General features: G+C 43.4%; 1 protein-coding gene across 10 annotated transcripts in view; it reads right to left on the reverse strand.

Annotated features, from left to right (window-relative positions):
* Positions 1–25612, reverse strand: part of KALRN (kalirin RhoGEF kinase) — a 592295-nt gene that overhangs the window by 546713 nt on the left and 19970 nt on the right. The window contains exon 1 of one of the 10 annotated variants that reach the window (XM_036219570.1): positions 1–17072. This exon is cut by the window's left edge and continues 14890 nt beyond it. The exons of the other annotated variants lie outside the window; for them this stretch is intronic. The gene's annotated coding sequence lies outside the window, so the exon portion shown is untranslated. Of the gene's footprint in view, positions 17073–25612 lie in introns of those variants that run through there. 10 annotated transcript variants of the gene reach the window in all.

Here is a 25612-nt window from a genome sequence, read left to right on the forward strand (position 1 = left end):
GGTCTCTAGCAACCCTAATAGTCTATAATTTCATATTTTGGCTACAGAATTGATTTTCAATCAATATGTAACCCCATCAGCTCCAAATCCTACAGGTGGTGTACTCTGCCACCAGGTGGCAGTAAATGCCTTGGACTCTGGGCCCTAAATGTTAGCTGTGTGGTGAAAAAGAAATTAGTTTTCTAATATTTTTTTTAAATTAAAAAAAATAAAAGAACAGACACAAGCATTGAGCCCCAAAGTAGCTCTTTTAAAAGCAACATGTAATTATAATTCATAACTTTTCTGATTGTTCCATCACAATGATTTTTAATCACTTGCTCTCCGTCATATATTTCTTTTGCACAGGGTCTACAAAGAGACCCTTATCTTCTTCTGTGGCCTCTTCTCTTTGGTGTCAAGTTTCCTTAATTGCACACAGTTCCAGATCCCTACATCTCCTCTTGATGCAAAAATGCCCCCTGCTTCCTCCACAGCTGCAGACCACCGTCTGCTACGCAAGGAAAAGAACAAACAGGAGGGTCAGAAAAACGCCCCAGCCATTTCCTGCTTCTAGCTTTCCTGTCCCTGTATCCACACAGCTGAAGCCACAAAACAAGCCAGCAACAAACAAAAGCAGAATTGGCGGCGTAGCTGAATCCCCACACCCTGACAGCGTGAAAATATATGATTATCCTTTCCTAATTATAAAAGAATAATCTCCCACCCAGCTCTTAAAGAGAAACTTTGCTTCTCCAGCCACAGCTGGTGGGAAAAGAGGAAGATACTGCTTAAAATTTGAATACAATCAACAACCCTTGTCCCGGTCCCTAACAACCTAAAACTGTTAACATTGCCTTGATTACAGATCACTTCAAAAAACCTGGTTCTTGAGACAGTATTCTGTCAGAGCATGTGAGTGAAGGAAAATGAAGCAAGGTTGTTTTTTCTTTAAAAAAGAAAAAAAAAAGCAAAGACTTAAAGCAGTTTGATCACCATAAACTATGTGCCTAAGTCAAGGTCCTATTCATCTTTCTGGCCTCAGGTGATACACTTCTTCCAGGAAACCCTCAGGAGCCCCTAAGATATACACCAATATCACCCTATACCTGCCCTGTCACAGGTCTGTCACATCCCTACGTCTGCCCCACCACAGCCCAACACCTGCCATGTCACAGACAGCCCTGCACTTGCCCTGCCATAGCCCTACACCCACACTGCAAGAGCCCTGCCCCCAACCTGCCACAGCCCTGTACCTACCTTGTTACGGCCCTATACCTGCCCAGCCACACACAGCCCTGCACCTGCTCTACCACCCTCCTTATCACACATACTTCAACGGCCTCTGTACCAGCCCACTTCTAGTTTCATGGAAGGATGCATGAAAGCCTAGACTGCATCTGTTTTTTTCACCACTGGATTCCCTAAAGATGGTAGGACTCGGAACAGTCATAAAACTATTATAAACACATCTTATCAATTGACTAATTAAGGTGGAGTCCAGGTAGCTAGTTGTTCCATTGAGGATAATAGTCATCCTTGCTACAAACATTTCTTGTCTCTTGGGCCAGAATGGTATAGGATGAGTCAAACCCAGGCTCTACCCTAAAAGAGCATGCATGGAGGAAGGAAGCAAGCCAAGGACACAAACAGCTACAGTACAACGCAGACACAGCAACACCAAAAAGGATGGGTATTGGAAAGTGGGAAAACAGGGGCCAAAGCACAGGGATCACCACGGAGTTTAAAGTGGCTGGAGCTAAGGCTGTGAGACAGACAATACTGTGACCAGAGCCTGGAGGTCCTTGAATATTTTAATTAAATAGTCAGCATGTGTCAGGCTAAATGCTTTGCATTCATGACTTCATTTATTTCTTGAAACAATTCTATGTAAAACTCTCCTGTTACAGAGAAGGAAAGCCTAAGCCTTCAGAGTAGTCAAGAAAACTGCCCCGGTTGGCACAGCCTATAAATTGGAGAGCTGGGATCCACAACCAGGCAAGCCTGATGACTATGGCAGCAAAGCTATAGTGCTCTGGAGCCTGAAATGCCAAGTTACAGAGTTGTTACTTTATCCAGCGGAAAGCCACTTCAAGCTGGAGCATGCCAAGGTCAAAGCCTGTGCTTGGAAGATTTATCAGGTAGTAATGGGGAGAATGGACTGGGAGCAGTCAGGCTTGAAGCCTACTGCCGTGGTCCAGCACCGTATCATGAAACTCCTGAACTGGAGAGCAGCAGCCAGATGGGAAAGGCGGTTCAGGGCTGAGGAATTCCAGAGGAAGAGTTGGGGCAGCTGATAATGATTCCGAGGTATACACCTAGGTAACTGGGAGAATGGGAATTTGCAGTGGTGTGTACATGCTTCTCCATGGCCTCTGCATGCGCATGTGGTGTCCATGGGAAAGGGAAGTCAGTGCCTGCGGGAAAGAGCAGGCGTGAGTACAGGCGTGGGTCCAGGAGTACGGCAACTTTAAGTCCTCAGGAGCTCCAAATCAGGGGGCAGCCTAAATCCTCCCCACCCCTCACCTCTCCCTATGCATTGCTGTTATCTGGAAAAAGAAAAAAAAAAAGCCTCCTGAATTCCCTTAGCCATCTCACCCACTTGGGGAATTTGAGCCCCCAGCGATTCACCAAAAAAAAAAAAAGCAGGATCAATAGTGTGGCATTAGGCATCACACAGTCACATCCACCCAGGTCTACTCTCCTCTGGCCCGCCTGTCTCAGCATGGAAAATGCCTGGTCCCAAACCAGGACCGAGAAGCAGAAGAGTGCCAAACAGGAGTCACAGATCTCAGACAGTAACACTGGTTCTCTGCAACTTTGGGCCAGGGGCTTCTCTGGATCTCAGTTTCCTGATCTGTAAGAAAAGCAGTTTGGACCAGAATCAGAAGTTGAAAACTGGAGGCCAACAGGCCGAACTCATCATGCAAATGGATGTTGCTTGACCAACACAATGCCTTTTAATTGAATTAGTTTAAAAATCAGGCTATTTCACAAAGAAAATGCATATTTGAATCCTCTGTGAAACAAGAGGATCTGGCAACAAGGAACTCACATTCCCACATGGTATCAATCAGCTGGAGCTGAGTAGCTGCTATCCCTCTTAGATGAGGTACCACTCTCCAATTTGCCACAGTCCCCACCACCCCCTACTGTTCCCTGAGAGTCCCCACTCATCATCCCTACCTGGCCTGTTTCAATGTTTCATGCTAATGGTCTGGCTCCTCTAGGCACATAAGTTCACAACCCCTAAAAAGATAATCTAAAATATAATCACTGTAAAGCTTAGGAATTGGGGACAGTAAACAGAAGCACGGAGAAACTGGCAGTGAACTCTCCACAATGGCAGATGCGGGCTTCTCAGAGGAGCAAAGGCTTGCTGCAGCTGATCAAGGTTCATTAACACATGTGTCAGGCCTGCGCACCATCCCCCCATCCGCACCCCACCAAGGAGGAAAAAAGGCGGATGACATCAGCCTTGGACACAGTCAGAGAAACCCCATCATGAAGCAATTTGCTTCCCCAGCCACTCTAATTTAACAATTAGCTTAACAACCCTGGTCAGGCACTTGCTGCTGGAACGGAGAAGAGATCCTGATGAGCAGCAGCTTCAGCCTAGAAGCTTCAGGATGTCCTCTCCCCCACTTCCCTCACTTCAGCTGGGTCTGCATTTCCTGCTCATGCAAAGGGATATTCTAAATATCTCCAAAGAGGTTCCATATTCTCCTTGAGTCTCCCACTTGGGCTCCTTGGGAAATCTCCTATGTACAAAATCAGTATCTCCTGCTACAACTTCAGCCCATTCTCTCTTAATTCTGCCCTACAGAGTTTCTGGCCTCATCACAGGGAGCAGGCCAGGCCAGTAATGCTCATGTCAGTCACTTCTGTGAAGGGAAGCCTGTAGTAGGCCATACCGCAGTGGGGGAGGTAAACTCACAAGGCCAGCAGCTTTGGGACATCCTAGGTGCAGACCTCGACACAGAGAACAATCTTAGTCAGTAGGCTTGCCCTGTCTGGGACAGCGTACTCAGCACCCCCATCTGTATCGCCAAAGGGCCTCTCGGAAGAAAGCGCAATAAATATTTCCCTTACCCAAGTCCTCTCTCAAGCTATACCCTAAACCAAATGCCAAATGTCAAAGAGAGAAAGAGAGACAGACAGACAGACAGACATTGGTAAAGGGAGATTGAAAAGAAGAGTTTATAAAATCATAAGTCCACAGAAACTGAAGTCTATTTTAAAATACAGTATTAGAATTCCAAGATAGATGGCGTGAGTGAAGCCAGAGCCCAAAATAGCAGACCCGCCATGAGGAAAGCATCCCTGCATGACAAGGAATTTCAGAGAGGCCATGGTAGAAGAAAAGGCACATAAGCACAGAACAACAACCCAGGAACTTAAGCCAAAAATACAACTGAGGGATCCCAATGCCAAGTCAATCACAGACGTTATTTTGTGCCACCAAAGGGAGACAATGAGATGGAGAATCATGGGACCATTTGGTGATGCTCCTGGTACAAGAGGTATCCTCAAGGATGAAAGTCCTTCCCAACTTGCCCTCCTCAATGGACTGAAGTGAGGTCAGGGTTGACACTGCAGTAAGAGCTCAGGAACCTGACTGACAAATGAGGTATAAATAAATCACCAGGACCATATGGCATCCACCTGGGAGTCCTAAAGGAATTCAAGGGTGAAATTATCGAGCTGCTAGCCAAAACTTGTAACCTCTTATTACAAAGTCACTTGTGGCCTAGAACTGCCAAGTACTCATGTAGCCTCCATTCATAAGAAAGGATCCACGGAGAATTCTCATTTTCATACCAGGAAAAGTCAACAGAATATATATGAAGAACAAGATTACTGAGTGTGTAAGCAAGCATGACCTATCAGAGGACAAGACAGGAGGGTTCTTATAAAAGCAAAGCATGTATGTAAGAGTTTTTGAAAGAGTAAACATGAATATGAATAAAAAGAAATTTGTGGATATAATTTATATACATTTCCAAGAAACTATTAGCAAGGTATTATAGTAAAAAAATTTTTAATTGAATAATGATACAATAGGAAAAACACTTTTTCAGGGAACTGACTCGGACACCAAAAACAAAACGAAAGAATAAACTGACACTTCCCCAAATTAAGAAATAAAGAAGGGTGTTTCTTAAGGCATCAGCACTAGAACTGGTCTTATATAACATTCTTATAAGTAGTCTGTCAGAGGGAACTAGCAGTGAGCTACTCTACAGGTCTACACTCTTCCAGGCGAAAGAAAGAACCACTAATCCAGAGAAATGATAAGGAGGTCTTTTCAGGTTCAAAGAGCCAATGTAGAAGAGGAGATGGAGTTTCAGTGTGATGGGATCTATCTGCCCCATGACAGCTCCTTAATCTCCTCTCTCCGGATAAGATGAATTCTGGGCTCCGTTCCCTTGACCATATGATTGTGGTCTCCAGAACCTACATATGCCTGGAACACATCCAGATTTAACTCACAAAAAAAGGTTTCTGGCTAGACTAACAGGGAGGTCGTCCACTGCATTTGGTTAAATGCTGCCAACCACGGGCCAGCACTTTTCACCTGCAGTGTCCATTCAATACACAGAACTTCAGGTTTATAAAGTCAAAATAGACTTCCATAGAAAAGCCAATCTAGTGAACCAAGAATCCTAAAACAAACAAGAGAGTACAACTGGATTTACCTATTCCTTTGAATTAATTTTTTGTTAATGCTCTCTGTCTGGAGCATAGAGCAGTGCACTGACTGACCTTAGAAGTGCATACCTGAACGAGTTCAGCATCCCTCACCAGGCCCCACTGTTCTCGGTTACCTATCCCTCCTGCCGATTCTCCTTCTCCTACTGCCTCTAACATGAGTGACTGCCCACGGTGAGAGGCACTGCAACACTGTCTCAGCATCCATCTCTGCTTATCCACATCCATTCCCTCCTTCAAAACTAAGAGCAAAACAATTTCCCGTCCCAGTCATCCCCCTAGCATCACAGGACCTTGAACCCTACTCTACTGATTTGGCCTTGAGTTAGTGCCTCGTTGGAGAAAAAAACAAGAGTCCAATGTTGGGTCACCTGCTAAAAGCTTGTTCTACAATAATATAGTGGTTTAGTGCATAGCTTCAAATTCTGACTCTACTATTTACTACTAGCTGAGTGAACTTAGAGCTCAACATCTTGATTTGTCAAATGGGTATAAGAATGTTTACCTACTTCCAAGGGCATTTCTTGGAACCAATTGAGGTCATGTTTATAAACAGCTTGGTACAGTAGCTGGCATATAATAAGGACTCAATAAATATTAGCTAGTATTAACAGTGTCTTCCTAAACAGATCTATTCCTTTCTTCATTTTCTCCACAATCTAAATGTAGCTTTTAAAAGGCTGCTTTTTTTAAAGGTGACTGATACTTGGTCCCTTTATTCTGTAACCCCTCAGCTCTCAGTTGTCCCTTTATCTTCTTGTGTATTTACTTAGACCTGTCTGTATATTGTTTTATAAATTGTGAAGTCCTTCCCATGCACTGTCATTGCTGCCTGATCTTGAGTAAAGTTTGCATGGAAACAGGCAACGAGCCTAGTTTTACCAGTACTGGGTCATTAACTGCTTCCGAGAGAGTCCACATATGACAGTGTCCTTGATGAATTTGTCAAGGTAAAGGTGGTGCACTCTGAAACTAGAATTTTGTCAGCACTTTGAGGGCAGAGCCACTGTTGGTGAAGACTCGTTAAACAAGCTCACAGAGCTGATGTATAAGGCAGAAGCTCAGTTTATGGGGTGCCAAAAACAACAATATACAACTGTCACAGGACTTAAGAGTGCTCAGGTCAACATGGGCAGTGAGGGCTGATGAACTGAGGAAATCAAGCCATTATCTGGAAGTTGCATAGTGAGCATGTAAGCAAAACTTAGGGGAGTCTACAGAATAATTCATGGCTAAATGGCAGCAGGCAATGATGGGTTCGGGTATGCATCCCAAGGTTAGGGTTAGACCTATTAGAGAACCCAAAGCTCCCTTATCTGTGGCCAAGCCGGAATGGGTACTACCAGCTTCCGCCTCTTTAACTTGACTTTCAAAAGTGCTCCAGCTAACCAGCACTTTCTTCCCAATGTCCTTCTGTAGACTACACTCAGTGCCATTAATCTGGTTTCAGATCACTAAATTACAGTCACATTTCATTCAGCCCAGCGTCTCTGAGACCATTCCCAGGTCATACTGATGGAGTCTTTTCCTTCACACATTTGCAAAACATCTCCTGGTCCACAGTTGCAGGTGGTGGATCACATCTGCATAGGATATATAGATAGACCAAATTCGACCCTCAGAGGTAGCTTCATTTCTGTTCTTTCCAGGTTTCTGGGAGACTTCACTGTTAATTCCATGAAACCTCTATGGGTAAAACTCCCCCAGCCAGGACTTCCTCTTCTATTTAATTCATAGTTCTTTAGCAAGTAGAACAGAAATTCATTAGCAGTGGGCACCTCATCGATGGCACAGATTGACTTGGTAAGTGAAGCTGTAGACGTGTGCTTTCATTGACAGGAAGAGACCACTTTTCAAACACTGGTTGAGAGAAAGAAAAAGAGAGAGAGAGAACAGATTCAGGGAGCAGACGGAACAGAACAAGACCAGGAAGAAGGGAGAGCTGAGCTGCTGTCTCTGCTGCCTTTACAAGAAGTTTGCAGAAGGAGGTGTAAAATGTCCCTGGGTTGTATTTAGAAAATTGATACCCGCTACTTGAAAAGAAACAACTCCTCTTCCACCACATTTATCCTGGCCAATATCATCTCTTCCTTCCCTGGTGTCTTAACAGCCTGTGGAAGAACATTTAGTTTTAGTTCTTAGAAGAAAGAAACTTGGAGGCTGGTAGTTTCAAATCACAGACTCCTCAACCTGGAGATCTTCAAGAGGTCTTTCAGTAGTCCCTCTGGCTCAAGGACTGATTGATGGGAAGCTCTAAAGAAGAGACACCTTGCTAACTGGGGATTACCCCCTTCCTACATGGTTGTAGCATGGATGTCTTCTGCTCTCTTCTGGATTTGAGTGGCGATGTTGATGATTAGAGGCCATGCTTCATGCCAGACAGCCTTAAGTGAGATTCTGGCTTTGACAATTTCTGGCAAATCACTTAACCTCTCTGAGTCCGATGTCTCAGCTATAAATGGAAGTAACTACTACCTTTATGAGTTGTTGGGAGGACTAAAGATGACATCTGGGAAGTGCTTAATCAATGATTGCTTTTATTATGGGGGACTTTTGCCTCGCTTGGCACCTGCAAGGGACCCTACCATTAGAGAAGTCACCACAAGTAACACCTGACTAGGTTTGGATCACCAAGCATCTCAACACATGTAAATAGGCAAAAACACCATGCCCTTCACATCATCTAATAAGGCACAAGGCTGCCTCCCTCCTCTTCCTGGTCATCCTTCACTTGAGAATGCTACCTACATAGTCTAGAGTTTTAAACCCTTCGATGACAAACATCAGCATACATTGTGCATGTGGGGGAGGGGCAGCGGGGGGGAGGGCGGAGAGCAGTGCAGAGGGAGCAAGACAAGGCAGAAAAATAACCCTAATTAAGGCAATTTCAATCACACAACGACATATGTAGAAGGGACCCTAGCAATCATTCATTGCAATCCCCTCATTTTTACAGCTGAGAAAACTGAGACCTAGAAAGAAGAGACAATGACAGATCAACCCTAAAACCAAGACCTCCCGAATGGGTCGAGGGCTTTATTCATTATCCCACACTGCATGGATCCGCTGAACCTGACACACAAGCGAGAAACCAAAGGCAGGGAATGTTGAGCCTATTTTTATTTAACTTCTACTGTGTAAAGAACACTGGCAGAGCCACACAGGACTTACAAAAAAGTGCCCAGCTGTTCTCCAGGAGCTTAACATCTCTCTAGCTGGCATGCGAAACAGCAATAACGAAAAGAGGTATGTGGCAACAAGTTCTGAAATGTGCTCAAGGAGATCGGAGTGATGGCACAGGAGACTTCTTCCCCACCTGGAGTGGGACGAAATGAATAGACTATGATAGACCATGACTAGGATGGAAAGGACATTCACACAAAAGTTACAGCAGAAGCAAGCCTTAAGAGTTCAGCCTGAGTGTGATATGTTCTCAAAGAGAGAGTTCTGGCAGGCTCTCCAAGGACCTGGCAAATACAGACCTGGCTACTTGCTGGACCTATTACATAGGTCATAGAGGCTGGTGCTCAGAGCAGAGACCCTGATGATTCCATATTTCTCAGAAATCACCATGGTAATAAGCTCTCCCTCCTCTCTCTCTCTCTCTCTCTCTCTCTCACACACACACACACACGTACACACACACACACACACACACACACGCACACACACACACACGGCCTGGTGATAGAGTCACTAATCAGATTTCTCTCTTCTTACATGCTCCATAACCCCAGGGAGTTCTCATCCAGGCTCCATCAGACTCTGACCACTCCATCATGGAAGCAGCCTTCATCCTTGCTCCCCACAAAAACTTATCCAACTATTCTTGGTGTTCACAGTCTCTGTATTTGCACTACACATGTTCTTTTATAATCTCTATCTATAAACTTTAGAGAGCATGTCCCTAGAAAACAGGGATCGAATCCAGCTATGGTAACCTCAATGCTACCTTTTCCCACCTAAATTTTTCCTCTGCCCCCTATTTCATCACTTCATTTTATCTTAATGTAGTACATATTTCATATAAGCTGCTGTAACTCCTTTTCCAAGCAAGGCGGTATCTAGATACATGCCTTCTAGTCTAGCCCATTTACACAGCAGCCTGACAAGAGAGAGTCTCTCCTCCAGGGATACCTTGCCCTTCAATCACAGGCTCCCCAGATTAATCCTTCCAGGCTTAAGCCAAGTGTCACCTTTCCTACAAACCATTCCCTAACTTCCATGAGTAAGGCTCACCCCTCCCTCCCCTCTGAGCTTCAACTGCATATGGTATCTACTCCTTTATAAGCATATACCCTATTCCAAACTGCAATCCACTCTAAACACTAATTTTAAAAAATATAGATTGTTAAAGCAAAGCAGCTCTATATCATTCCCTCACTCAAAAGCACTCAATGGCTCCCCCATTATCTGACAAAGGAATCCCTCACTTTACCAGCAGTTTACCCCTCCTTTGATTTCCTATGTTCATCCTACACCCATGCTAATCCAAATTGCTGACCTTTGCTCAGGCATGCCCTGTTCTCTGCTACAAATAAAAGAGGACATCGGATTCTTTGTGCTTCTCGCCTGTCCCTGGGCTGCACTGGGAAACCCAGTTCTGGGAGCTCCCCAGTCTCTTAGACAATTAAATTGTGTCCCCTCAGTATTTCTTTCTCCTCATCCTACTAGGTCTCTGTGAATTTATTTTCCCCCAGAGTAGAGCAATAGAAATAACATGGACCGTGGAAGCAGACATATAGACCTTTTCTTGGTTCAAATCCTAGCTCTGCCATTTAATAGCTATGTGATTTTAGGCAAGTTCCTATCCAGAGTCTCTATCTCTTTATCTTAAAAATGGGAACCACAAAGATTATTTTAAAGATTAAATGAAATACGTGTGAAAATGCCCAGCCTTATTCAAACATATGGAAAGTGCTCAAAAAAATCTTAGGTATTCTTATTGATGATTACTGTCCTTGTTATTATTCATGCTTCCATGTCATGAAAGACAAAATAAAGGAGTAAGACATTATGGTCTTGGTCTCCAATCTCAACACGGGGACTGCTCAGGGCCTGGAGGCCCTTTCCACATTACAAATTGCATTACTTCCTCACACATAAAGTGGAAAATGCCACTTTCTTCCTTACTCAAAACATCAGTCAGTGGGGGCTCCTCTTCGCCCTTCCCCAACTCTTCTGAGCTCCACTGATTTTTTTCTTTTGTAAAAATTACATGTTCCAAATGCTTCTGTCAATAAACATTATTCAACAGTTGGGGAAAGGGGTCTAAATCAATAAATACCTAAAATCCACCTGCTTCTCTATCATCTCCAGACATGGCAGGGCAAGGGGGAAGAAGGTCTTAATGTTCAAATAAAAAATGAACTGTTAGTATGTGATGGAGGCAGTTTCAGTCTAGTTGCTTCATATTTGTATCTCCTTCTAAACACAAATACTGAGTGTGTTTGATGGAAATGGGGAGTAGTACTAGATGAACTCCAAAGGTTAAATCTCACTCTACAGCACACTCAGTAAAGTAGCCTCTCAGGGACTCGGAAGGTAAGTGTAGTTTGGGGCTGCCATCGGTGTCACAGGGCGAACCAACCTCTTTGGTTTAGTCCCGATTTCACAAAATGACCTGGACACTTCAGTGTTACAACCTGGCACAAAGTCACTGCCTATGGAAAGGCAGGTCGCACCAGGTAGAGGCTGACAAGGCCCTGTGCAAGTGCCCTTGAGTTCTAAGGGGCAGGACTAGAACACGGTTAGCCTGTGGTCTTTGCATTGTGCAGCCATGGAAACGACAAATGTTAGCAGTGGCAACCAACCACCGTACAGGCCCTCACATCTCTTGTCTTGGTCACTACTGAATTAAAATAAAGAATACTGATAGTAGTATATCTGCATGTGGCCTTGGAGAAAGCCCATTATTTTTGTGCTAATCTCCAAGGATGCAATAGGTAGTTGGAAAGGGTTTGATCTTCATGGACTAGGCCCATCTTGAAACACATGCCATTGATCAGAAAGAGTCACCACTACCAAAAAAACAAACAGCTGAAAGTACCTATACCACCTAGGATGAGTCAACAGAAATTATTAAAATTAACAAAAATATACAGTTAATAGTAGAAATAATTATTAATAACTTCTGCATTCCTGGATATATTGAGTTCTACAAATGGAGAGGTGTGGTTTCCTTCATGAAAGAAGATCACACCCACACCCCTTCTCTGATTTCTAGTAGATCCTAGAATTGGGATCTAGTTGAGTTGAGTTATTCAAACTCTGTCATCCTGTCCCCCAATGAGAGATTGTCAGAATAGCTGCCCAGGGTTAAAGGAAGCACCGCCTATAGAAGGAAGCCATGTTCTCCTCTGTGCAACACTAGCTGGGCTTTATCAGGATCAGACCCATGCTCTGGCCTCCTCCGGGTCACTGTCAACCAGCTGAACTAACAGCACAGGTCCTGAGACGTGTGCAGGACATCAGGAGGCAGGCAGGTAGTCAGCAGACTGTGAGGAGCCTCCTGACCCTTCCTTCACATCTCGCAATTAGCTGGAGATAATGCAATGATCCAATTCTGAAATCCAAGAAGATAGGCAAGTGGGGATAATTCCGATGGGAAAAAAAGTTCCTTAAGGGCCCTCTAGTTCTTTTTATCTTTGGAAATCAAAGAAGTGACCTCAAAATTTTTTTTAACCTCCAAAGCCTAGAAACTAAGGTACAAAATGTAAACATTTAGCCTAAATGCACAGAGAGTATAATGTGTGTTCGCTCTCTAATTTAAGAATGTTCAATCCTCTATAGAAAACAAGAAAAACAAACAAAACGAAGATAGATAAACCTAACTACAGGCAATAAGAAAGCAAGTAGCTCACGAGACATGTTAGACATAGATAAATAAGAGCAGGTAAGCTATGAAGGGAAGTAAAGAGAAAAGGAGACGCCTAACCTTCATGCCGAACACTGACTGTTCTTTGGTGACACTCATTCAGGCCTCAGGAGTTCTCTGCCCACATAAGATCCATAACTATTCATCAGGACTGCTACAGCTGGGCCTACCCGCCCCAGCATCACTTTGAAAAACGTACGTGTTGGCCACAGGCAGCTTCTGCCTACTGTGCCCTCTCATTCACCTCTTAATTCTGGTTTCCATAACCACATCATCAGTGGGGAAGGCTGGCATGGCAGAAGGACAGACAGGGCCTAAAACACAAAAGTCAAGGATATGGTCTTTCCACCCACTTGTACCCTATCCAACGTGCATAAACCTACCTCATGACTTTGGCTATGAGCTTTCAGTTCCATGAACTCTGGACAGGGTGCCCACTATGTGTAAAGCACACATAGAGGCCACCATTGTATCAAGGTAATTTCCTATCACAACAGGAGCAGGTGGGGTGGTGACCTTGAAAAGTCAAGATCGGGGAATGTAAACAGAAAGGAAAGGCACCAATTTCATGTCTGAGGTTAGAATAGAATTAGGGCCTCATTAAGAGTCAGGATATAAGTGCTCCTTTTTTGGCTCTGCCGCTAAGAAGCTGTGGATATGTCACTTTGCTTCTCAGGAACTCAATTTTCTCATCTGCTGAAATAAGGCAGTTAGCCTAAACCATCTCTAATATCCCTTCTAGATCTCCTGTTTGGGGATTTATAGTCTGCTTCCAGCTTGCACACCACAACTAACACTGCATCCTTAGAAACTGGTGTTTGCATAAAGCTACTGGTGCTTATATAGAGTACAGAGACCGCCTAGATGCTATAAGGCATACCTCTTTTTATTGTGCTTCATTTTACTGTGCTTAACAGATGTGTTTTTTACAAACTGCAGGCAAGACCCTCCACCAGCAAAAAGATTATGACCGGCTTTATTGCAATACTTGCTTTATTGTGGTGATCTGGAACTGAACCCGTAATATCTACAATGCATGCATATATTAGCAACAGGGAAGCAACTAAGAGTAAGGTTGGAAAAAATAGCTTTTTTCCTAAAAGCCTCATCTTCTCCTAGTGGACTAAACATCTCTCGCTTGCCCCTCCAGATTTACCCTCCATCGCTCTCCACCCAGTAGTAGATATACCCTTCATTCTTCACCAGCCCGCTCTTGGCCCTGGGGGGCTGACCTGTTTGGACTGTATCAAGGCTCCCTTGCTTTCTGGCACCCTGCTGAGTTCAGCCATTGAAAACACCTAGTAAGAGTCAGGAGAAGCAAGAAAACTGGGGCTGAAATATGTCCTACCTCTCCACAACCACCCTGATGGGTCCTGATGGGCTGGTTATGTCCCTTGACCTAAAGTCACAATTCCTTTTGAGGTAGCCCTCAACACAGACTTTCTGTCTCCAGGTTCCTGATAACCACTCCTTCTTCATTCCATTAGTCCTAGAGAAATAAACCTCCCCGTTACTAGCCCACACATAGGTAAAGAACCCCTTTGTTAAACCTTCCTCAGATTACCCAACGTGGCTGATCCATCCGTTTATTGCTAGGGCCTTGACTGGCATACCTAATGCTCCCATTTTCTCTGTAATCCTATCTTTGAATGACTGAGTCACTCTGAAAATCTCTGTACTATGCAAGTCACATTCCAGACTTCCTCTGGTGCAGTTGAAATTCCAGATGGAAGCTGAGTTGTCTCTTTTCTCCGTAGCCCTCTTCACATCTACCTGCAAAATTTCCCATTTCACTTGAAAAGAAAACAGCATCACAATGGCTAAAAATGGCAGTTCTGCATGTGGATGAGCAGTACAGCATTCACACCATTGTCTAATATGCTCTTCCACCCAACCTGGTGACTCAACATCTCTCCTTAGAGATGACCTCAGAGCAATATCTTCTTATTCACAATCCTCTCCTTGACAACACCCAGCCCACCCTCACAGGGAATACGTTTTCATCAGGAATCCTGGATCCCCATCAAGCCCAACTCCCCGTATGTCCCCTGGACTCACCGCAAACTGAAAGGTGACTCACGCTGGATGCTTTCATCTGGTCTCTACAGAATTTTTTTTTCTTTAAGCTTTGAGATAAAACTGACATACAAAATTGTAAAGCAGTCAAAGTGTACATCATGGTGATTTGATATTCATATACATTGTGAAAGCATTCCCCTGTGTAATTAGCACATCCATCATGTCAAGTATTTTTTTGGGGGGAGGGGGAACATTTAAGTTCTACAGTATTATCAACTGTAACCACCATGTCATACATCAGATCCTCAGATCCTATTCATCTTATAGCTGAAAGTTTGTGCCCTTTTTTCAACCTCTCCCTATGTCCCCCACCAATCCACCCAAGCCCCTGGCAACCATTTTTCTACTCTCTGTTTCTAAGAGTTTGACATTATTTCAGATTCCAAATATAAGTGATACCATGCAGGATCTATTTTTCTCTGCCATGCTTATCTCACTTAGCTAATGCCCTCAAAATCCATCCACGTTGTCGCAAGTAGCAGGATTTCCTTTGGCCTCCGGAGAAATTATGTTCTCTCTCAGCTTAACGCCTCAACTTTTTGAGATGGTTTCTTTTCAGTAATAAGAGTAACAATTAAAAAAAAATTATTGCACCAGATACCAATCTAAGCATTTATTGTGTTATACAATTTAATCTTCATACAACCCCATGCAGTATGTACCTTTATCATCCCGTCCCATTCTAAAGAAGAGAAAGGGGCACAAAGAGGTCCAGCCACATGCTAGGATTCAGGCCCAGGAAGCCTTGACTTTTTAAATGTTTCTCAATGTTTTATTATGAAATGTTTTAATCATACAGAAAAGTATAAATAACAGTATAACTAGTCCCCATATACCCACACTCTAACTTTAATAATTATTAAATTATTGCCACATTTGCCTCATAATTTTTACAGAACTATTTTGAAGTAAGTTGCACATACTATGATATTTATCTCTTAAACATGAGAGCATTTTCTTATCCACAATACCACGATCACACCTAACAAAATTAACAAGAAGTCCTTAATATTATCTAATAACCAGTCCGCATTCAAATTTCCCCAACTGTCCCCACAAAATATGGAGCTCTTCGTGAGTTTGCATGCCCTCCTCACATCGGGCTGGTCTCGTTTTGTCTGAATTGCTCCGATTTTAGTTCATACGCGGCACCCACTCCCGTCACCACCGCGCTACCTGCTCCTTGCTGTGCTTTTCCTTCTTAAATAGTCCTTTCAAATGAAAAACCTTCTCTCTTATTCCAGTTCACTTTCCACTCAGTTCTTTTATGCATCTAGTGCTAACCGGTCTTTCCTGATGGAAAAGAACAACCTCCCCAATTTAGCTACTGCCCCACTGCAGCCACAACCACGTAAGAGACACAGCGGACAACACGCACGGACATGATACCGCTTAGATCCTGTGTGAGCAGCTCACAGAAGAGCGAGAGCTCCTAAAGAGAGGGCTGGGGGTCTCTCTGAAGCGAGCAGTCTCACCCAGAGGGAGGGAACTGTCAGACTTGCTCCATGTCTGTTGTGCCTTGGGCACACTTGTTCTGCAAATAATGCGTTTTTAGTTCAAGTGATGTCAGGTGGAAAGGGTATCAAGGCTGGGTCATTCCTAGGTACAGAGAGCCACTTTGGACATTCTAGACCCCAAACCAAAAGCAGTCCTAATAAACACACCACATTCTTTTCCTCAGTACCCGCTAATTGGCTCATACACTGGTTAGATGTCATCTTTGGACACCCGCTCAAAAACCTTTAGATTTTCTCTCCCTGGGTGGACAGCATGTGCAGCGCGGGGTTGACAAGGAGAATGTGTCAGCATTACTGTTACTTTTTCTCCTGCTTTAGACCTCTCTGATGAAGGAGATGATGAAGAGAGAAATGGAAGAAGAGTACAGAGAAGAAGGCATCATCTAAGTCCCTGACATACCTCTAAATACCAAAACCAGATGTCCTGCCTCTAAAGTGCTGCCAGAGGAATCACATCATTTCATTCACTGATTTAAAAAAGTCTCTCACCATCTCTCAGCAGTTTAAACTCCCACTTTTCTTTAAGACTTAATCAAAATCACCTCCTGAGTTTGGCATCCTCATCAATGCTTCTTTAGCATCCAGTAATGACCCAATACAGGATGTGTCAGGATAAGCTGTTATTATGTGTCCTTGGTTGTCTTCGCCTCTGGACTCTAAGCTCCTGAGGCCAAAACCATGTCTTATTTATCTCTGCACCCTCAATCTTTAACATGGGGTCTGTCATAGAGCTGTCATTTAACAAGCGTTGGTCAAATTATAATGAATTCTAGCACTTCTCCCAAACCCATCTTCCATGTCTTGTTAACAGCAATAGAGTGTTTCTCTGCAAACAAATATGTATAAAACTATCTTCTATGTCTTGCTAACAGCAATAGAATGTTTCTACAGAAACAAATATATATATATATATATATATATATATATATATATATATATATATATATATCCATATATAAAATCTTCTTAGTAGCTCTCTTAGTAGTTTGCCTGATACTCAAAGTAACTGGAAAACATGATACATTCAGAAAATTTGTGTCTATGTATACAGGGAATGTAAGTTTGCCTCTTTTTAGTTTTGTACTTCAATCTTTTTATACCATGACTCCTGAAGGATTGGCCCGGGCTTTTTCAATCCTCGCTACACCAAAGTCAGTGCTTTACATATGGCACACCCTCGAGAAATGTTTGCTGAATTGACCTGATGGTGTCCATGATCTGAGCTCCCTGGAGAAGTTGACCATCTGCCAAATATAGCTACAGTGTGTTTGAATTATGTTAAATAGCTGACAAAGTTCAAGCAAGGAGGAAAATCACCAATCCCTCCTGTAAGTGAGCAGAGAAAAGGGCTTTCTTGCTTCCAAAATGTCCAAACATCTTGTTCTAAATAGTGACATCTGTTTGCTTCCAGCTTGCTGCTCCCAATGTTTGCCAACTGGCCAAGAATATTTGTGTCTTTACCAACCATCTTCCCCCATCGCACCCACATCACTTCCTTCCCGAGCTGGCAACTTCACAGGCATTAACTTATTAGCACTATGTGGGCACCAAGGGCAAATACCCACATGCAGATACCTGACCACTGCCTCTGCGCCCAGGACAAGTCCACCATCAAAGTGTCCCAGTGGCTCCCCTACAAAAGAGCCAGCAGTACCATCGTTCCATTCACAAGCCCCATTGTCTCCCCTCCTCTGCTTCTCTTCTCATTGCCCTCTTAAATCACATGCAATCTGGTTGCCAAAGACACTGAACCCTCATTCCAAAAGCATGAGTCTTTCTGGGACAGACTGACCGGCCTCCAGTGTTTGACTAGTGACCACTGCCACGCTCTTCTCTCCTGGTTTCCTCACTTTGAGCTGTCCTGGCTCTTCTTCCGCCTCTTGGACTTTGCTTGGGTGTCTCATGGACTCCTTTTTCCCTCTCACCTTCTAACTCTGAGCCTTCCTCAAAGTAGAACCCTGAAGTCATCCATGAGCTCTCTCCTCACACTCCCCATGCATTTCCACTCAGGAAGGCTTTGCTGCCTTATGCAGAAACACCATCTTGCACTTAAATGTGCAGGATTCTTTCGCCTTTACATCCCTCAATGCCCTGAGATGACTGGTGCTCAATACTACATCAGACACTCCCAAATCCAAAACAAAGCTCGACCATCTCTCCTATGTACTTAAGCCCCATAGACTCGCATGTTTTCTACACAACTGCCTTTTAGTCACCTGCTGTCACTACACATTAATGTCATACTTCCAAATTAGCTCCCTTTCCCCACGTTTTCCTTTCTTCCATTGTGCCTCCATTCTTCTAAGCTACCGAGGAAGTATATGATGTTAAAAAACTAAAGGAAATAATTAGAGAACAAGTAGAGACTTTTGTACTTGGAAAGTAGCAGGAAAGTGTTAATATCTACACTGGCATCAGAGGTTAAAGATGTAGATTTCTAGGACCCACCCCCAGAGACTCCAATTCAGGAAGTCTGGGCTGGTACCAAGGAATCTGCATTTTAACAATGCTCCCCAGGGATTTTGATTAAAAAAAAAAAAAAAAAAGTCACATTCCAGGAAAGATTGAATTTTAGCAGTTGGGTTAAAGCAGACAGGGCTAAAAATGTGTAAATACCCAATGGTGGCTTTAAATAGAAGCAATAAACTGTAGCAAAGCTCTGTTGTGCAGGGATTTCTACTAAAATCATAGAACCAGGATAGACTGCAGAGATTAAGTGGCCTCATGTCTTCATTTGACAAAAAAGTTAAGCTCATAGGAGGTTAGCTACCTTCCCAAAGCCAGACAAGTCTAAGGCAGAGTGTTTAATATAATTGACAAAGGACATCTTTTTTTTCCATAGAGGAAAGAGAAGAGAAGAGAAGAGATAAAAGAAAAGAAAAGAAAAGAAAAGAAAAGAAAAGAAAAGAAAAGAAAAGAAAAGAAAAGAAAAGAAAAGAAAAAAGAAAAAAGAAAAAGGAAAGAAAGCCCACATGCACTGGCTTAAAATGGAGCTCCCAAATCTTAACGTGCAAATAAATTACATGAGGCTCTTTTTAATGTGCAGAATCTGATTCAGCAAATCTGGGTAGCCTGAGACCCTGCATTTTCAACAAGTCCCAGGTGACACTGATCCTGCTGGTTCGTGATCCACCCTTGGAGTAGCACGGTCTTAGGAAGTAAATTAACTGTTATTCGGTTGTTCTAGATAAATGGTCTATGTCTTTACAATGAGCACTTGTGCTGGAGAAAGTAGCGGCGTATCCTGGTTTCCTCAGTTACACTATATGTGAAGTCAGTGGACTTACTGCATCGCCTCCTCGGATTTGGGCCACTAATAACCTGTTGACAACCAGCAGGGGTAGAGCCCAGAACAAAGGACTGATACACGTCCACCCTAGGCCCTGTTACATCCATGTTGAAAAGTGTGATGAGGTTATGTAAATTGGAGCTTGAAAAAGATAAAGCCATGTACTTTTCTTGAAAACATAGTTAGAAAATTAGACTACTTCATTTTGAAGAAAACTTTCAAATTAAAAGTAAATGTCCTTGTGTGGAAATACATGTAGAACTAAATAAAAGTTTTTGTTAGGAATTAGGAAACAGAGATGCACTTAAGCACCTTGATTAAAAACGAAAGCTGGTTTACACTCAGAAGGGGAATGGCATCCTGGCCCAGAGGTAGACTCCAGAACCATAGTGTCTGACTTCAAAACTTGGCTCCATCACTTACATATTATGGAATTTGGAGCAAGTCATTTGACCTCAGCTTACTCATCAGTGGAATGGGGTTATTATGACAATTAAATGAGTTACTATAGTTAAAGTACTTAGCATGATGCCCAATACATGGTGGGCATTCAGTACAAATTGGCTATAAATACTTCCAGAGATGTGAGCACCATCAATGAACCACAGTTCAGTGAATTCTTCGACCACCGAGGAATTCAGCCACGAAGTAGAATTGTCTATTGTGCCTGCCTCCCCAAGGCTTACAGACCTCTCCTGGAGAAAAGAGCCACACACGAAGGTTACTGGCTCATTCTTTTCCATTCATCTTGGGGCATCTCAAGTGCAGGCAGTGTGGCCAGTGACAGGAGCATGAGTAGTCAGTTGGCCATGTCTGGGTACTCCTTACCCCGACTCAGTAGTCCCACCATAGGTAAAGCCAGCTTCATGGGTGCATAGCCCACAGGGTCCTGTACTGAGAAGGCCCTGTGCTTGGAATCAAATGCTATATGATCACTCTCTGAAAATTCTTAATAATTTAATCTTTGAATTTGTGTTTTGTAAGTGAAATCTGATGGAAAAAATGTAATATATGCCAAGAGGTTGGGGCCTAGGCTTATGCACAGTCCACCTCCAGTCCCCCATTCCCCCACCCCTTGGGGCCCCAGGCCTTGCCCAGCATCTCTATCCCTGTCCCCCAGCAGAGGCCTGACACAAATATGGCAGGAGATTGGGGATCAAGGTCAGGCGCGCACACACACAACGAGGGCTCAAGGCAGGGCATGGTGATAGCCATCACTCCCCTAGGCTAGCCACACCACATCATGCTCAGTGGGCAACTCAGCAGGAGCAAGCCTCTTGTCTGCCTGCAATCCAGGTAGCTAGCATGTCCTGGAGCTTGCAATATCCTTGGGGTTTGCCTGTCTACTCTGGGGTAAGGCAATTGGCCCATGAGATTGGGAGATACCTGGCTCGCCTTCTCTCTCCCTGGCCAGCAGTCAGTCCTGCAGCTGGAAAAAGGGAGGTCTCAGCAATCCACAAGCCCAGCACACCAAATCACAAGAGGGAGGGGGCCAGCTACCCGTGAGGGTCCGCACTGGCCCCATGAGTATCCCTTGCTAAGAGAGCACATCATTAAACAGCAAATTGAAAACACCATGACAGGTCAAGAGAAAGACCATGGAAGAAAAAAAACAGCACCTTTTTTGTGTTTTTGAAGAAAAAGACTTGCATTTTCATTTTGCTCTGGGCCCTGCGATTATGTGGCTGGCTGGCCCTTACTGTCAGCCTCCAGCTCCACCCCAACTCTCCCACTTAGTGCCACTTTCGCCTCTCCCTCATCCCATGTTGGAAGAGTAAGACCTAGCCCTTTGTCATGAAAGGAGTTCCTGATATAGCCTCTAATAAGTACCAATCGGCCTCAAGAATGGTCAATAAAACCAAGAAAGAATGGGAAAAAGAGAGTCCCTTTAGAATCAAGGCCACCTGGAAGCTAAGGAATTCTCAAGGGAACATGTCTGGCAACCTACAGAATAGCAACTAGGCTGAAGAGATAAAAAGCACTAAAACCTACAGAAAAGATTTCCCGACAATTATGCCATTACCCTCATATTCCCAAACTATGCACTCAAGGCACCCTGGGGTGCCACGGCAAATTCATAAGGGATTCATGAAATGTTTAAAATTTTGAGGAAAATACATCAACGTTTGATATCTGTCAGACATCATATGACCTAAGCTAGTTCTCAGTTTTAACATTAAATCACACTTCATTCCTTTTGATGACATCATATCTTTGCAAAACTGGATTTGCGTCAATTGCTATGATAAAAAGCAAACAGCGCAAAAATCAATATAGAGCAGGAAATGAAGAGAGAAATATCCAATCTTATTCCAAGGTCTGAGAAGTTGTGCAGTGCCCAACAGGCACATATGCCTCAACAGTAAGTAATCATGGTTATTTAAGAGTGAAATAAAAATACTTTTCTTTCAATTTACGTGTATTACTTTTTCAAATGGCTACAACATCATTAGGACATGAGTACTTATTAAGTTTTTTGGACCTAACAACTTAGTGAACTATTAAGTGTTTTATTTGCCCTAAGGGCACCAGGGAAAATTAGTGATATATTAAGGTAGCGTGAGCCAAGAAAGTTTGGGAATCGCTGCACTACAAAATCCCTTTCTTTCACATAATGAAAGTCTCTGGAAGGGGAGGACAAGGACAAAGATTATGAAGAGCACATGCTCAGTAGAACCAGAACTGGACTCAATCAGGTGTAAATCAACAATTGACACAAAGTGACATTTCTCACATTACATTTGAAGAAGTTACTCCCAAATTTCAAACTTTACCTTAGATATTAAAAAAAAAAAAAAAAAAAAAAAAACGTAATAAATGTAGACCCTTTCATCTTTGGCCCAGAAGATGGATGGTCCAATTTGGAGAAAGCTGAAGGAAATGTGAAATCCATGGGTAAAAGATGCAAAGATAGATATGAGAGGAAAGTTCATTGATTTAATTAGGCTGGATTAATTCATGTAAGAAGTCACAGAAAACCCAATTCCAGGTCAAGGCTATGAAGCCTGCAGTGTGAAGCCAGACCACAGATGAGGCTGATACTCATTCGCACCACAGGAAAATGTGTAACTTCAAAACTTTCAAGCTTGAGAAGCAAGCAAAGAATAATTGAGAGGGAAATTTGGGTCAAAAAATCAAAAGGTTGTTCAGGTTACAATCTGTTTATTTGTGGCTAGAAAGAGCATCTAGCCCACCTATTAAAATTAGCTAGCCCCATCCATGGACTCAAAAACACAAAGATGTGGCATTGGCCAACGAGACAGAGAAAGATATACAGGTAGCTCCACGAACTGAGGAGGGAAATTATATATATGAAGGCCCTCTAGGGCTAAAGAATAATGTTCTGTGGGGAATTTGGATGCCCAGTGTCTCATTTTCTTAATATAGTCAGATAGTTTGAACTTTCAAATTATAACCCCAGGCTTAAGTAATAAACCTGGAGGACAGCAGGCCCATTAAATGGGGAAGGACAGAGGGTGCATGAGCAGGAGAAATGACAGAGCCTCATGAGATGACTTGATCCAGAGAGAGGTATGAGGACAGCAGCTGATGACATCAGGAGCTATGCCCCAGCTAGGTGTTCTCACTGGGCTTCTCCTGCTTGGGAGTTGGCACCTGTACATGCAGGGGACAAGGTCAAAGCCAGGAGATTCCTCAATCAATGAGGACTGCTGTAGCTAGAACTCACATCCAGGTCCCTCTCTCCTGCTGCCCCTCAGCTTATGCAGATGTCCTGGGTGCTGAATGGACCTTTTATTGCTTTCCTTGACTGATCTTCCACCATTGTGCCTTCTTGACCTTTATCCACCTTCCTCGTCCCTGGCCCCTTGCTGTCCTGAATTTGGCTTTGGGTTATACTCTGACCTGACTACCCTCTCTGGTCCTGACTTTGGTTTCTATAAACTTCTTAACCTTTAAAACTTGCTTGTGTGTCTTCAATCCCAGTTTCTCATCTTCTGCCCAGCTTCCAAAATAATACTCGTATCTAAAGATGGAGTGGCAGAAGAGGGAGTGAGGTGGGGGAGGTCTAAGAAAAAGAACAGGATATGGTCCTGGAAGTTTAATCTCCACAGGAAGAAGCACTCTGAGGATCGCCCTCCCCACCAGCTCTCACTAAGCCAAATGTGGTAAAGGATAAATCAATGGAAGTTAAAACTCCCTCTAACAGAGAGAAAAAGACCTGGCAGGGCCAGCCAAGACAGATATCTCTGGGGAAAAAGATTTGCCAAATATCCAATTTAAAGAAGTTGGAGGCTCTGAGAAAATTCAAACAAAACTTTTCTCCTTTCAAAAATCCCCTTTACAGACCAGGAGAGAAAACAAACCATGTTTAAGAGTGGTTTTTATATATAGATTATGGCTACCCCAAAATTGTTGATTGTACTTTCTTGGGAAACCCATAAATATTTGGCGGTCCTATAAAAGTAAGAACTAAGGACACAATAGCTAGCTCAAAATTTAACCTATACAGCTCACCCAGAGACCAGCAAGACTGAAGGTTTGTCATTGCTGGATTTCTAATGGCTAAAAACAGATATCATCAACCCACAGCAACTCATTCTGAATTTTGTGTGTCATTCTGAATTTTGTGTGAAAACAGGGACCCACCCCCACCCAAAGCAAGTTTTACAGGACAAACATTTTCTCAGAGTTGAGATATGCAGAGGGGGACCTTCTCCTAAGTACACTCTCTCGAGGAGACCCCAGACTTTCAAAATGACTTAGAGATGGAAGGAACATCCGCAATCATCCACGTTAGCACCTTCACCTTACGGTGAAGGAACTCGAGCCCAGAGAGGTGTAGTGGTCTGCCTAAGATCACAGAGGAGGCCAGCACAGAGCTGAGAACAGCACACAGAGCTCCCCCACTCCAGACTGCAGGCATGCCCCTTTGTAACACACTGCAAGCCATAGCTGCGTCACAAGCCAGCCAGCAGATCTGAGATGGTCTCTACTGACATCCAAAGCAGGGCAGCTTCCCACTGATCATATTTTGGGGGAGTCCTTCCCCTGCCAAAAAAAAAAAAAAAAAAAAAGATAATCATATACCAATTTCCTTCCGAGGGCTAAGCAGTGCCTGGAGTGCAGCCTCAACTACAGCACACACATGACATGCAAACCAAGAGGTGGCCGAAAGTTAAACAACCCTGAAGGAGAAGATGAAAAACATAGGGTTAAAAGTCTTGACACTTGAAGAGATAAATTGCCTTCTTTGTTCTTAACTTCCACAAAGGCTGTCCAGGCATTCGCAAGGCTCTGATCATGTAAGCTAAGGTATGGGGAAATCAATCCGAATACAATAGCCCAGAAATGAAAAAGTCTCAGAGAACAAAGATTCAGGAGCGCTCGTATTGAGGGTCCTGGAAGGATCATTCTGCATGTATCTGGATGCAGAACCATTTAAATGTATAAAAATTGAAAAGTTTTGGCATGGAACAAACTGGTATCGCCCCTACCCTGGGAGTGCTTGACACAGTCATAAAGGGATTGCCCTTCTGCTCTACTTTAAAGAGATTCAGGGTTAGATTTGATGGTGCCACCTCTGTCATCAGGTCCTGCCTAGTCTAGAGTTCTATGGTCCGAGGGCCCCTGGGAAACGTAAGGTAGGACATGATCGCACATTTAGCCACAGGTCTGTCAGAGAAGGCCTCACTTGGGGAGCTGCCTTGGTCTTTCTCATGAAGAAAACTAAAACCTAAGGGGGAATCACAAACATGCTTATTTAACACCCGGCATAATGCTGGATGGAATAACTGGGGAGGCGGGTATCTAAAAAGAAGTCTCAGAGAATTATCTCTATGCCTAACAAACCAAATAAATACTTCAAAACAAACAAGTAAACAGACTGAATGGCTGTAAGAGCTTAGAAATTGGGCCGGGGTAGAGAGAAGAAATTAGATGACCTCCTTTTGGATTCAAGAGACACGGGTGGCATCAGGAACATGGCAGAAGAAACATTCTGGCTACCAGGTAGCAGACTTCTGGACCTCTGTACCCCTCCTGCAGTCCACTTATCCCAGCTCAAAAGCCAGACACTACAGTCAGATTCTATGAGAACTGCAGAGAATTAAATTATATAACTAAGTGTGCCCCCTGCTAGAAGTGATGCTTTCCAGAATGTGTTGGGAAATGCTAAAGATCATTTCTATTATTGATTTA

Source organism: Rousettus aegyptiacus, unplaced genomic scaffold, assembly GCF_014176215.1.
Source record: "Rousettus aegyptiacus isolate mRouAeg1 unplaced genomic scaffold, mRouAeg1.p scaffold_m13_p_4, whole genome shotgun sequence".
Classification (NCBI taxonomy): Eukaryota; Metazoa; Chordata; class Mammalia; order Chiroptera; family Pteropodidae; genus Rousettus; species Rousettus aegyptiacus.